Source organism: Tenrec ecaudatus, chromosome 1, assembly GCF_050624435.1.
Source record: "Tenrec ecaudatus isolate mTenEca1 chromosome 1, mTenEca1.hap1, whole genome shotgun sequence".
Lineage (NCBI taxonomy): Eukaryota > Metazoa > Chordata > Mammalia > Afrosoricida > Tenrecidae > Tenrec > Tenrec ecaudatus.
This window is the reverse complement of record NC_134530.1, coordinates 310,629,601-310,641,986: the sequence shown is the minus strand read 5'-3', so window position 1 is coordinate 310,641,986 and position 12,386 is coordinate 310,629,601. Positions and strand designations below refer to the sequence as shown.

Here is a 12,386-nt window from a genome sequence, read left to right as displayed (position 1 = left end):
CGGTCAGACATGGCACCGGTTCTTTTGGGGTCGGGAAAGCGCATAAATCTATATTATTCTAGAAATTTCATTAGGTTGAAATCTTTCCAACACCGTCATTTCCTAAAGTGGTTTATATGGTACCCAGGTGCCTTCTTAGCGCAGTAGGCAGCGCGTCAGTCTCATAATCTGAAGGTCCTGAGTTCGAGCCTCAGAGAGGGCACATAAACCTTTTGGGCTGCACTACAACCACCTGTGAAATCAAGTACTACATTAATTCGAAAAGAACAGCAGCTCCGCGGGTGAAAGGCTGGGCTGTCTACTCCAGGAAATAGTTCCTCTCAGAAACCCGGGTTAGTAAGAGTCAGCCTTGACGGCATGGAACATAGTTTGACTTTGGGAAACAGACTGTAGAACTCTCAGTCCTGCCGATACATCCTGACGTTAAGTGGCACAGGAGAATCTGTGTTTTTTGTTTGTTTTCAGTCCAACAATTTTAACCAAGTTATTAGCAAAAATCAATTACTAGCAAGAACCAAAGTACATTGCGAGAAAAGCTCGTTTTTTTTTGTTTGTTTGTTTTTTGGGGGGTGGGGGGATTCTTACGTTTCAGTTGTATTTCATGGTCGTCACATGTAAGGTGTTGAGGGTGAGACTCTCCTGAATCTTCTTTCATTGCTCCACATGATCGGAAAACTTCCTTCAGTAAAACAACAAAAAAAAGCCCCTGTAGAAATGATCCCTGAAAGTATAGTTTTTAACACAGTGTCCACGAGTTCTTCGAGAATTCTATCATGTTTTTGTTTTGGTAGCAAGATGTACAAATTAATACCAAACTCTGCCAGCTGACGATTTCTATTGCTCGAAATAGTCACCAATTTAAATGGATTAAAACACCTGAATTTATTATCTAACAATTCTAGAGGTCAGAAGTCTAAAATAGATCTCATGAGACAAAATTCAAAATGTTGACATAATTCATTTTTTTTCTGGACACTCCTTGCCTTTCCAGCTCATCATGGAGGACACCAATAAATAATCATTATAAACAGAAGAAAATTAGCTTTTAAAGAGTGAGTTAACCCTGGAAGTGAAGATATGTGAATCCTATATTGAGAAAACTAATAGATGAAACAGAACTTGTCCAACAGTCACCATAGGTGAAGGGGAAAGTTGTTGCATAGGGGACATTGAGTTTATGTCACAGGTGTTAGAAACATTTGGAAAAGGATAACAATCGTAGTTGTACAACATCAAGAGTATAATCAATGTCACTGAATCATGTGAGTAAAGGTTGTGCAAATGGAAAATGCTCTGTTGTGTGTGCTTGCCACAATCAGAAAAAAAAATAATTACATAAAGAACAAAGACTATGGGGAGAAAAAAATGTTCTAGAATTGACTATGGTGGCATTTTCACAACTCTTCTTGATATGTGAACTATTGAATTGTTTGGCTTGTGGTAGAAGCGCTAATAAAACTTACAAAAAAGAATTGTTTCCTAGGGGGCACTACGTTAATGCTAATGGTGGTGGAGTAACTTGGAAAATGATATCAATAATGGTGTACAATACAGTTTAATCAATGACACTGATACATGTAGAGGCCGTGGAATTGGGTAATGTTTTGCTGTGCATATTTTTCCACATTTGGAAAAAATACATGCATAACAGAATGAAGAAGGAAATGTTCTAGAATTGAATGTAGTGATGATAGTTATATACCTCTTCTTGAAGTGATTGAATTATTTAATTGTATGGCTTGTGGATGAAGCGTTAATGAAACCATTTTTTAAAGAAAGAAAATGAAGTCTTCCATAATTTTGCTGTACTTGAGTCTAGAGTGAACACTTATGGGGGAAATAGTCAAGAAATCAACCTGCGTAGCCCATTGGTCAAAAGGATTCTTTACAGTGTTTCTCCACATTGTCTTTGTTATTTATGTAATTATTTTGTAGGAACCATTTCCTGGAGTAGAAAGCCGAGCCTTTCACCCGCGGAACTGCTGTTCTTTTCGAAAGGCCCCCCATGTGCGTCGCAGCCCAATTATGGTGCAAACTAACTTAGTATTTGATTTCACAGGCGATTGTGGCGCAACCCAAAAGGTTTATGTGCCCTCTCTGAGGCTCGAACTCAGGACCTCCAGATTATGAGACTGACGCGCTGCCTACTGCGCTAAGAAGGCACCTGGGTGCCGTATAAACCCCTTTAGGAAATGACGGTGTTGAAAAGATTTCAACCTAATGAAATTTCTAGAATATTATGGATTTATGCGCTTTCCCGACCCCAAAAGAACCGGTGCCATGTCTGACCGAAATCTGTTGTTGCTCTGAGTTTGTCAAAATAGCCTGGATTGCGGGGACACGTTTCTGGACTTTATCCTTCAGAACATAAATACAGAGCATGTGATGTTTGCCACCTCACGTTCAACATCACCTGCCGCTGGGTAACATCCAACACGCTGCGTCTCAACTCTCATGATTCCTAATATTCTCCATCAGGAAAATGGAGATCACGGTAAAAGTCATGATGCCAACATGAGACAGTCAACGTAAGGCAGTACATGACACATAATAAGTTCCCGATAAGCTTTCATGTTGTTTATCAATGTTTGGGACTGATACTCCGTGAATATATAAATACTGTAGGAAGAGAGAACGGGGTGGAAAATATTCTTGTGTTTTTATGAGTAATATAGGTTAAAGAGACTTTGTGTGCGTGGTAGCGTGGCCGAGCGGTCTAAGGCGCTGGATTAAGGCTCCAGTCTCTTCGGGGGCGTGGGTTCGAATCCCACCGCTGCCAGGTTGCGTTTTACTTTTGATCTAGTTTAAGAATTTAGTTTTATAATCGCGGTGGTAGATGGCAGTTAAAGAGCAATTACAGTCTCTTATGTAAAATCACACTGTTTTCTGAATCGTCTGAAATACTAAGAACAGTATTTCTTGCCCAAGACAAAAATTTATATTGTTAAAGTGTTTGAAATGAGATACATGTAGCTCCCCAAATTTCTGAATTATATAAAAAGTAAGAATTTGTATACAATGAAAATCTTCTCTTCTACAATCCTCCATCCCCCGCCCCCTTCCACCTGCACCGGATTATGCTTACTGCAGCCACTACATTAGTCTGGGATTCCCCATGAGAAATAGTTTTGTTCCTTTGTTTGAGATGAACTTGTTTGTTACCAAAGACTCCAGTTTCAATTTTCTTTTAAAAAGCCACTCAAACCACTGTTTAGACTTGAGGGATATGGAATTGGAAGGGATTTTTGTTTGTTTTGGTTTTTAAAGAAGCACATTATCTCTATATTGCACATCCCTCCCAATAAATGAAATCAATAACAATATCCCGTTAAACACTCTACTTTGTTCTTCCCTCTCCCTCACCTCTCCCCTTTCCTTGTTCCTGCCCAGTCCCTGGCCTTCTCAAAGCCATCAAAGTCTTAGTGAAGAAAACACCTACCAGAAATATTATTTGCACAAAGAAACTAATAGCCAGGTGCCCTGTCTCAGAACAGAACTAGGCTCCACAGGATTTTCAAATGTTTAAATAAATTTTGCCCAGATGCATCTCCATTTTCTTCAGACAAGAGAATATGAAGCAAAACAGAACAGAACAATGTGAAAAACATCAAATGAACAAACTAGAGAAAGTATCTGTAATTTCACAAATGCGTAGGAGGATTTTGCAGGAGTAGATCTCCATGTTTCGCCTCTGAGGTGCCCGCAATTGGACTCAGGCCTTCAATCTTCCAAGTCAGCGACCCCCCCATTCATCCCCACCCCCCTCACCCCCCCCATGCCATTTGCACCCTGTAGGGACAACCAGGCCAATAGGAATGTCTTCCCTTTCCCTGGACTTTCTACTTTCCAAACCTACTGATTGCATATTAGGAAAATTAATATCTCACTCTTCCCTGCTGTCCTCACGCCTCCAAACAGTGGTCTGCGTCCTTCCGTGGAATTCCTTTGTTAAAAAACGTTTACTAATCTAAGTGATAGCAACGTTGGTTTTCAGGAATCTTTATCTCACTTGAAACGATTGAACAGCCTGGACTTTCCACGAAGGCTGTGATGGGACTACACAAAGCACTGACGTTCCCTGCTGTATTACTTCTACTGCACAGGTAAGCAAGCAAAACGTCTTCTAGTTTGATCATTTTCTCAGGTAAGCTGCTTGGAAATCATGTAGACGGTTAACAATTGTTCATCTAATTGGCTATGATAATGAAATATCAATGCACACAAGTATATTGGCTTTATGGCTTAGTTCGTGAAAGCACCTGTCTTGTAAACAGGAGATCCTGGGTTCAATTCCCGGTAGGGCCTCAGTTTTTCCTTGCTCTCTACTCTTAAACTCTAAATTAATAAAATGTTTTAAGGCATTGAGGAGAGAATAGAGATAGAAGGACAGAAGAGACATTATTCTGGAGTTCTGCTGCTGGTTCAAATCAAGTCCATTGTTGTGTCCTGAAGCACAAAACTGTCCCCCATAGGATAACATCCATGGGCCAACAAGGAAGACTAACTAATGAGTGTTCATGAATAACGTATGTGAAGCTGTGATACTGAAATTACTCTTTGTCTTTGGGGAAAATCTGTCATGATTAACCTTTGCAAACCATCCCCACCCCAATCTTCTGATGGGCTTTCTCTGCCTTGAATTGAACTGACCTGCCAGATCCCCTCACAAGTCACGCTTTTTATTGAATCTCACTGTTGTCATTGCTGTTGCTTTTAGCTGTCCCAGGTCAGTTCCTACCCATTGAGCGTGCAAGCACAACAGAACCAAACAGTGCCTGGTCCAACACCATCCTCACAATTGTTCCTGTGTCTGAGCCCATTGTTGCTGCCGCTGTGTCCATCCATCTCATGCTGTCCTTCTCCAGAGACTGGTCTCTCCTGACAGCATGTCCCACACATGTAGTCTGAAGTCCCACCATTGTAGCCTCTAAGGAGCTCTCTAGCCATACTTCTTGCAAGACAGACTGATCTGTGCTTTTAGCAGTCCGTGGTGCTGTCAATATTCTTTTCCAGCGCCACAATTCAAATGCATTGATTCTTCTACAGTCTTCTTTATTCCATGTCCACCTTGTACAAGCATCTGACGCAATGGAGACTACGAAGGCTTTGGTCAGGCATTCCTTAGTCCTCAAAGTGGTCTCCTTGCTGTTCAATACACTAAAAAGAGAGGAGCATTCAACAAACCACAGGTATTTCTTGAGTGCCAGGCACTCCTCCAAAACCCCCTCTAGTGGGAATGAGTAAAAAAAAAAGGTGAGAGGCAGAAAATGCAAATTCTGAAGGATAGGAAAGGGGTCACTGAGGAAGAAGGCTGCGGGAGCTGAGAAGCCTGAGCTGCTGGAACTCTGCCTTAGGCCTTCTCTTCTGGTCCTCTCCGAAATCCTCCTCCTCTTTGGCGGTGGCATCCTGGTACTGCTGGTAGTCAGAGACGGGGTCGTTCATGTTGCTCCGGCCTCGGTGAACTCCATCCCGTCTATGCCCTCGCCGGTGTACGAGTGCAGGAAGGCCTGGAGCAGGAACAAGCGGTAAACTGCTCAGAGATGCAATTGAACAGCTCCTGGATGGCTGTGCTGTTGCCGATGAAGGCGACTGCCATCTTGAGACCTCGGGGCGAGATGTCACAGAGGACGGTCTAGACGTTGTTGGGGATCTACTCCACGAAGTAGCTGCTGTTCTTGTTCTGCATGTTGAGAATCTACTCATCCATCTGCTTCATGGACATGCGGCCCCGGACTACGGCAGCCACTGTGAGGTACCGGCCATGGCGGGGGGTGCAGGCGGCCATCATGTTCTTGGCATCAAAGACCGTCCTGCTGGGTGAACTCGGGCACGGTCTGCGCCTGGAACTGCTGGCTACCACGGCTGGTGAGGGGGACGCAAAGCCAGGCATGAAGAGGTGGAGACGTGGGAAGGGCACCATATTGACAGCCAGTTTGCGGAGATCGGCATTGAGCTGGCCTGGAAAGCGGAGGCAGGTGGTGAGCCCTCTCATGGTGGCAGACACCAGGTGGTTCAGGTCTCGGTAGGTGGGCGTGGTCAGCTTCAATGTACGGAGGCAGATAACATAGAGAGCCTTGTTATCCATGCAGTAGATCTCGTCAGGGTTCTCCGTTGTAGGGCTCGACCCCTGTGTCGGAGACTTTGGGGGAGGGCACCACACTGAAAGTATTCATGATGCTAGGTCGGGGTACTCTACCTGGATCTCGCTGAAGAGCAAGGTCCCCATTCCAGAGCCGGTGCCTTCGCGCAGTGAGTGGGTCAGCTGGAAGCCCTGTGGGCAGTCACAGTTCTCGGCCTCCTTCCACACCAAGTCCAGGACCAGGCGACCAGCTCAGCGCCCTCTGTGCACTGGCCCCGGGCCCAGTTGTTGCCTGCCCCAGACGGACCAAAACCAAAATTGTCTGGTTTGAAGATCTGGTCTAAAGGACCTGAGCGAACAGAGTCCATGGTTCCAGGTTCTAGATCCACCAAGATGACACGAGGAACATATTTTCCACCTGTGGCTTCCTTGTAGTACACGGAGATGCGGTCCAGCTGCAGGTCGCTGTCCCCGCGGTAGGTGCTGATGGGGGCGATGTCTTGTTCAGCGCTGATCACCTCCCAGAACTTGGCACCTATCTGGTTGCCACACTGACCAGCCTGGATGTGCACCTTTTCCCTTGTAGTGAAAATCTATTTTATTATTACTTTTTTTTGCTGGCCTCGGTTATATGGGGCAGAAGCACGTGCTCTTCTCTCTCTCTCTCTCTCTCTCTCTCTCTCTCTCTCTGCGGATCGCAGGCTCAGAAGACAGAACTCACCCCTTAGGTTGGAGCAGCGACGTGTGAACGCGACAGCAGGACAGGTTCTGAGAGGCCTTCTTTTGGTTGTTTTTAAAAGCATGTTCTGTACAGTTGCACAGTCTCTCTCAACGAATCAAATTGGTCATAATATTGTGTTAACACCCGCATGGATGTTTTTCCTTCCCCACCCCCTCAGTCTCTCCTTCCACAATATCCTACCTCCCCCTCCCCTTATAGTCTTCATAGTCTTTCCCCAAAAAAAGTCTTATCCTCTAGTGTGCAAATCACTTTTCTCTATCTTTGTTTTTATAAAAATGGTGTCCTTAATTATGTATCTTTATAAAACTCCTTTGCTTAGTTAAACGTGCTGTAGTTCTGCCCATGTCTTGCAGTGTTTATGAAGTAGTTATTTAGAGAAAATATCCTTTGGTAACACTATCAATGAAAGACTTGATTGGTGTATCTTTGGAAAGTAACTATAATGTGTGCACTCCAATTTCTTTATCTCTACTGTGAAAGATGCTGAATTAGATAATTTAAAAAAATATTATAGCTGTCAAATGACTGTACAAATAATTCTTAAAAGGTGTGTCACATATGGATGTGTGTAAGCCATGGAAATGTCTGGCTAAAAGTAATCCTATCTGGGTTGGAAAGAGAAGTGACGCTATCCTTCCATTTATTTTAGTCATTAACAAAGCCTTGTTTACACGAAGTGATCATTTTGAAAGCATTACCTCCATTCCATACAAATCTGCATTTGGGAAGGGAGAAGCAATGAAACAAACTGGGTTTTTGTCAGGGGAAGCCAGCCCCTAACACATCATTACGGGTCCGGTAGGTGCAACTGTACAGCGATAATAAGTAAAGATCATAGTAAAGTTACAGAGAGCATGAGCGATAGAAGAGAAATATTGAAATAAATGGAGTCAGACACGTTTCATGGTAGCATGCTCACCTCAGCCCCCGCTTGGTTGTCCGCATGGAGGGAGAGAAAGAGCCCTTTAATGCTAGCCCAGGCTTTTTATATTCTCTGGGGACATGCAAGCCCCCTAATTACAGGTGAGTACTAACGTCACAAAAAGGGGTTGTGCTATAGGTAATACAGTCATGAGAGGGGGTGGTCTAGGGACATACATGCAAAAGTAAGAGGAGGGATTGGGGTATACATGTGATAAAATGGGCGGATAACATAACTTTGGATGTCACAGAGCCAGTTTGGCCTGTTCCCTGACTCAACTGATAGAGACCATTATTGGTGGGGTGTGAATGCTTGGTAGTTGGTCGCAGGCCTCAGGGAGGAATAATTTATTGTCCCCAGTAGCAGGGAGCAGGCCTTCCCGGTAGTCTGGTGACTAAGTGCCTAGGGGAGGATGTCTGTAAGCGTCTGACCTCCCCCCACAGGTTTTATACTCAATCAATGAGTACAATTAAATTTAGTAATTAATTATTATTATTCCTGTGGTCACTTGGACTATGTGCCTCTTCTAACTGGGTATTCCCCCTCTCAAATTGTAGACTAAGAAGTTAATTGGTTCCCGCCGTCATAGATGATGCATACTGACACTGTGAAATCATCTGGTTTTCCACTTCTTTATCTGTAAAATGAAGGCTTTCTAAAGCAATCTGATCTGCAGTTACCTGCCCCCAATCTCCATGAAGATTCTAACTGTTCTCCTGTTCCCAGGCCCTATGATTAACGGATGACTGGGTTTCATTCTACCCTAAATCCATTTATGAAATGAACTTTTCCTTAGTTTGGAAGAACAATTACAACTCCCATCAAGTCATATGCTTGTGCCCCATGTTACTGAGAGGCACTAGGCTGGCTGGGGGCCAGGATGGTTGTAGGAAAGGTAACCCAGGGCTGAAACCCTAAATGGGTCCTTTCAGGTCTGCCCACAGGCAGAGAGAGACTCCTTTCCTGGGGTTGGCCTCCTTCTCTCTGCGCTCCCTTTCTCTTCGAGGGCATGGAAAATATGTCCGAATCCAAGGTCATTCTTATGCTGCTTTAGGAAAGCCGCAATATAAAGGCTACTTCAAAAAATAAAAAAAGAAAGGCTACTTCAAAAGCTGATGATGCCCGTCTATCAAGCGATATAGTGTCTAGGGTCTTAAAAGCTTGAAGGTAAACAAGCGGTCATTTAGCTCTGGAGTAACAAAGCCCACATGGAAGAAGCACACCAGCCTGTGTGATCACAAGGTGTCAAGGTATCCGGTACCAGGAATCATCAGAACAAAAATCTTACCATAGTGAATGAGTGGGGGAGTTCAGAGTGGACACCCCAAACCCATTTGTAGGCCACTGGACATCCCCTTACAGAAGGGTCTTGGGAAGAAATGAGCCAGTCAGGGTGCAACGTAGTAACGATGAAAAATACAACTTTTCTCTAGTTCCTAAATGCTTCCTACCACCCCCCACCTCCCACTGTCATGATCCGAATCCTACCTTGCAAGCTTGACTAGACCAGAGGAGGTACACTGGTACAGATGAGAACTGGAAACACAGGGAAGCCAGGGTGGACGATTCCCTCAGGACCAGGGGAGTGAGTGGTGATCCAGGGAGGGTATAGGGAGGGTGGGTTGAAAGGGGGAACCTATTTCAAGGACCTGCATTTGACCTCCTCAGTGGGCGACATAAAACCGAGAAGTGGGGAAGGGAGACGTGAGACAGAGCCAGATATGACAAAATAATAATTTATAAATTATCAGCGGTTCGTGAGGGAGGGGGAGTGGGGAGGGAGGGGTAAAAACGAGGACCTGATTCCAGGGGTTTGGGTGGAGAGCAAAAGTTTTGAGAATGATGAGGGTAACAAGTGTACAAATGGAATTTACACAATTGGTGCATGTATGGATCGAGATGGGTAATGTATGAGTACCTAATAAAATGGTTTTAAAAAAAAGAAGTGGGGGAAAGTGGGAAGATGCCATTATATTTTAATTCATTTTGTCTACACTTAAAAAATCCCCTCAGGACCAAAAATGGTAGTGAGGGGGGAGTAGCAGGCCTGCTAGGGAATGATCAAGGGTAAGGTTACGTAAAGAAGAAGTATAGCTGTAACCCAGGTGGGGACGGAGCATGGTAGTAGGGCAGGAGGAAAGAGCTAGGAGTCAAAGGGCATTTATAGAGGTTCAAACAAAGACATGTACATGCAAATATATATATATATATATATATATATATATATATATATATGGATGGGGAAATAGATCTATGTGTCTATATTTATAGGTTTAGTATTAAGGTGGCGGAAGGACCTTGGGCCTCTACTCAAGCACTCCCTCAATGCATGAATACTTTCTTCTATTAAATTGGCATTCTATGATGCTCACCCTCCCGACACAACTGCTGAAGCCAAAGTGGGTGAACAAGTAAATGTGGTGAAGAAAGCTCATGGTGCCTGGCTATCAAAAGAGATAGTGTCTGGGGTCTTAAAGGCTTGAATATAAACAAGCGGCCATGTAGCTCAGAAGCAACAAAGCCCACATGGAAGAACACACCAGCCTGTGTGATCATGTGGTCCTATATATATATGTATATATATATATGTATATATATATATACATATACCATATTGAATGAAGGGGGAAGTGCAGAGTGGAGACCCAAAGCCCATTTGTCAGCCACTGGAGCTCCCCTCACAGAGGGGTTTAGGAGAGGAGATGGGTCAGTCAGGGTGCGATGTAGTACCGATAAAGAACACAGCTTTCCCCCAGATCCCGGATGCTTCCTCCCCCCAACTACCATGATCCGAATTCTACCTTGCAGGACTGGATAGGGCAGAGGTTGTACACTGGTGCATATGGGAGCTGGAGGCACAGGGAACCCTGGGTGGATGATACCTTCAGGACCAGGGGTGTGAGGGGCGATACTGGGAGAGTGTAGGGTGAGTGGCTTGGAAAGGGGGAACTGATTACAAGGATCCACATGTGACCTCCTCCCTGGGAGATGGACGGCAGAAAAGGGGGGGAAGGGAGACTCCAGATAGGGCAAGATATGACAAAATAACAATGTATAAATTATCAAGGGCTCATGAGGGAGGGGGGTGCGGGGAGGGAGGGGAAAAAAGAGGACCTTATGCAAAGGGCTTAAGTGGAAAGCAAATGCTTTGAAAATGGTTAGGGCAAAGAATGTACGGATGTGCTTTGTACAATTGAGTTATGTATATGTATGGATTGTGATAAGAGTTGTATGAGCCCCTAATAAAATGTAAAAAGAAAAAAATCCCCTCATATTATACTTAACCTTAAATAATACATTGTTTAATGGTATTTTTAAAAATATTATATGCCAGCTATGTAAAAAGAAAGAAAATGTTTTGAAACCGACTGTGGTAGCAATTGTACAATACTGTTTTGTGTGATTGATGGAGTGTTACAACATATGTAAGAGCTCCCAATAAATTTTTGTTTAAGGCGACTTCAGAAGTAGACGCTGTCGGGGAGCAGGAAATACAAGTTGGCCAAGGGATGGTCTGCAAGGTCTCCGCTCCCAGGGCAAACGCGCTTGGAAGAGGTCGGTGGCTCTCCAGGTCCTGCCCACCACTTGGAGCCACACCACATTGGTGTGGACCCCCGAAGGTTCGGGACCAGAGTCCTGGGCCCTGTCAGCAGCCCTCCACTGTGAAAAAACACCCTGCAGATATCACTCCTTAAGTTTTAGTGTGGACAGTAAAGCACAGTAGGGTTTTTTTGTTAGTTTCGTTTTTGTTTAATTAAAAGCAGTCGTGTTATTAAGGGAAGTCCCTATGCTAACACCATGCAAGAGTTACTGCGAACAGTCTCCGAGGAGCAACACCGGTGTGTATTCCAGTGTGGGGAGACGTCTTAAAAGTCCTGATCCCCACAGAGAGAACAACATGGCTGGCCCCACTATGAGAAAAGATGCCAATCATTGACTAAGGGCGATACAGGGGACTGCACCGGAGACACAGTGTGGGAATTGCACCTGACCTGATCCCACCACACCGAGGCAAATCACTGGGGGAGTGCAGCGGAACAGCAAGGGAATGGAGGGCAAGGTCCCCAGGGAATGCTGAAAGTGGACTTTGGGGCCAGGGCGTGGTGCCCCAAGAGACTGGACTGGAAAACGCTCCTAAGGGCCAGCAAACGATCCCTGAACTAACTTAAAAAAAAAAAGAAAAAAAAAGTCCTGATCCCTTGTACACTGGTACAGAAAGGAACTGAAAACACAGGGAATCCAGGATGGATGATCCCTTCAGGACCAGTGCGGAGAGTGGCAATACCCGGAGTGTACAGGGAGCTTGGGGTGGAAAGGGGGAAACAATTACAGGGATCTACATATAACCTTCTCCCTGTAGGTCGGTCAACAGAAAAGTGGGTGAAGGGAAACGTCGACAGTGTAACATACGACAAAATAATAATTTATAAATTATCAAGGGTTCATGAGCGTGGGGAAAGAGGGGAAAAATGAGGAGCTGATAGCAAGGGTTCAATCAGAGAGCAAATGCTTTGAGAATGATCAGGGCAATGGATGTACAAATGTGCTTTACACAATTAATGTGTGTATGCATTGTGATAAAAGTTGGATGAGCCCCTAATAAAATAATTTCTAAACAAAGAAAGAAAACTTGATTAGATACC

General features: G+C 44.4%; 4 non-coding genes and 1 pseudogene across 4 annotated transcripts; 3 read left to right on the top strand and 2 right to left on the bottom strand.

The window, feature by feature from the left end:
- The first annotated feature begins 129 nt into the window (after nucleotides 1-129).
- Nucleotides 130-202, top strand: TRNAM-CAU (transfer RNA methionine (anticodon CAU)). The gene has a single exon. It is a non-coding gene; the product is annotated as a tRNA-Met (tRNA).
- A 1,887-nt stretch (nucleotides 203-2,089) lies between these two features.
- Nucleotides 2,090-2,162, bottom strand: TRNAM-CAU (transfer RNA methionine (anticodon CAU)). The gene has a single exon. It is a non-coding gene; the product is annotated as a tRNA-Met (tRNA).
- A 535-nt stretch (nucleotides 2,163-2,697) lies between these two features.
- TRNAL-AAG (transfer RNA leucine (anticodon AAG)) lies at nucleotides 2,698-2,779 on the top strand. Its single transcript has one exon. It is a non-coding gene; the product is annotated as a tRNA-Leu (tRNA).
- Nucleotides 2,780-4,231: 1,452 nt separating this feature from the next.
- TRNAT-UGU (transfer RNA threonine (anticodon UGU)) lies at nucleotides 4,232-4,305 on the top strand. The gene has a single exon. It is a non-coding gene; the product is annotated as a tRNA-Thr (tRNA).
- Nucleotides 4,306-5,295: 990 nt separating this feature from the next.
- On the bottom strand, nucleotides 5,296-6,654 carry LOC142441915 (tubulin beta chain pseudogene; annotated as a pseudogene).
- Nucleotides 6,655-12,386: the final 5,732 nt, after the last annotated feature.